The sequence below is a fragment of the Callionymus lyra genome, unplaced genomic scaffold, assembly GCF_982586985.1.
Source record: "Callionymus lyra unplaced genomic scaffold, fCalLyr1.hap1.1 HAP1_SCAFFOLD_77, whole genome shotgun sequence".
Classification (NCBI taxonomy): Eukaryota; Metazoa; Chordata; class Actinopteri; order Syngnathiformes; family Callionymidae; genus Callionymus; species Callionymus lyra.
The window spans coordinates 200,764-202,512 of record NW_028258579.1 but is presented as its reverse complement, the minus strand read 5'-3'; the positions used below and the strand labels follow the sequence as shown (position 1 = coordinate 202,512).

General features: G+C 62.0%; 1 non-coding gene across 1 annotated transcript; it reads right to left on the bottom strand.

The window, feature by feature from the left end:
* Nucleotides 1-797: 797 nt before the first annotated feature.
* Nucleotides 798-916, bottom strand: LOC148058508 (5S ribosomal RNA). The gene has a single exon (XR_015709801.1). It is a non-coding gene; the product is annotated as a 5S ribosomal RNA (ribosomal RNA).
* Between the last annotated feature and the right edge of the window lie 833 nt (nucleotides 917-1,749).

The window sequence follows — 1,749 nt, the reverse complement described above, 5'->3', positions numbered from 1 at the left end:
CGCCTAGTCCCGGTTCTATTTTAGGTCACTTTTCTCACTTTCTGACCCACAAATAATGCCCCAAATGCCGCCGCCTGTAGGGGGGAACTGCCGCCTAGTCCCGGTTCTATTTTAGGTCACTTTTCTCACTTTCTGACCCACAAATAATGCCCCAAATGCCGCCGCCTGGTGGGGGGAACTGCCGCCTAGTCCCGGTTCTATTTTAGGTCACTTTTCTCACTTTCTGACCCACAAATAATGCCCCAAATGCCGCCGCCTGGTGGGGGGAACTGCCGCCTAGTCCCGGTTCTATTTTAGGTCACTTTTCTCACTTTCTGACCCACAAATAATGCCCCAAATGCCGCCGCCTGGTGGGGGGAACTGCCGCCTAGTCCCGGTTCTATTTTAGGTCACTTTTCTCACTTTCTGACCCACAAATAATGCCCCAAATGCCGCCGCCTGGTGGGGGGAACTGCCGCATAGTCCCGGTTCTATTTTAGGTCACTTTTCTCACTTTCTGACCCACAAATAATGCCCCAAATGCCGCCGCCTGGTGGGGGGAACTGCCGCCTAGTCCCGGTTCTATTTTAGGTCACTTTTCTCACTTTCTGACCCACAAATAATGCCCCAAATGCCGCCGCCTGGTGGGGGGAACTGCCGCCTAGTCCCGGTTCTATTTTAGGTCACTTTTCTCACTTTCTGACCCACAAATAATGCCCCAAATGCCGCCGCCTGGTGGGGGGAACTGCCGCCTAGTCCCGGTTCTATTTTAGGTCACTTTTCTCACTTTTCTACCCACAAATAATGGCAAAAAAAAATGCTTACAGCACCCAGTATTCCCAGGCGGTCTCCCATCCAAGTACTAACTGGGCCCGACCCTGCTTGGCTTCCGAGATCAGACGAGATCGGGCTCATTCAGGGTGGTGTGGCCGTAAGCGAGGGAAGCGCTTGTGAAATGCCCCAAAGTGTTGAAAATGTTCCCCAGGCCCCTGGTTCCCCATCCCCGCAGGAGGAGGCTCCCCAGGCCCCCTGGTTCCCCATCCCCGCAGGAGGAGGCTCCCCAGGCCCCCTGGTGCAGGAGGAGGCTCCCCAGGCCCCCTGGTGCAGGAGGAGGCTCCCCAGGCCCCTGGTTCCCCATCCCCGCAGGAGGAGGCTCCCCAGGCCCCCTGGTTCCCCATCCCCGCAGGAGGAGGCTCCCCAGGCCCCTGGTTCTCCATCCCCGCAGGAGGAGGCTCCCCAGGCCCCTGGTTCTCCATGCCCGCAGGAGGAGGCTCCCCAGGCCCCATGGTTCCCCATCACCGCAGGAGGAGGCTCCCCAGGCCCCCTGGTTCCCCATCCCCGCAGGAGGAGGCTCCCCAGGCCCCATGGTTCCCCATCACCGCAGGAGGAGGCTCCCCAGGCCCCCTGGTTCCCCATCCCCGCAGGAGGAGGCTCCCCAGGCCCCCTGGTTCTCTATGCCCGCAGGAGGAGGCTCCCCAGGCCCCCTGCTTCTCCATCCCCGCAGGAGGAGGCTCCCCAGGCCCCATGGTTCCCCATCACCGCAGGAGGAGGCTCCCCAGGCCCCCTGGTTCCCCATCCCCGCAGGAGGAGGCTCCCCAGGCCCCATGGTTCCCCATCACCGCAGGAGGAGGCTCCCCAGGCCCCCTGGTTCCCCATCCCCGCAGGAGGAGGCTCCCCAGGCCCCCTGGTGCAGGAGGAGGCTCCCCAGGCCCCCTGGTTCTCCATCCCCGCAGGAGGAGGCTCCCCAGGCCCCTGGTTCTCCATCCCCGC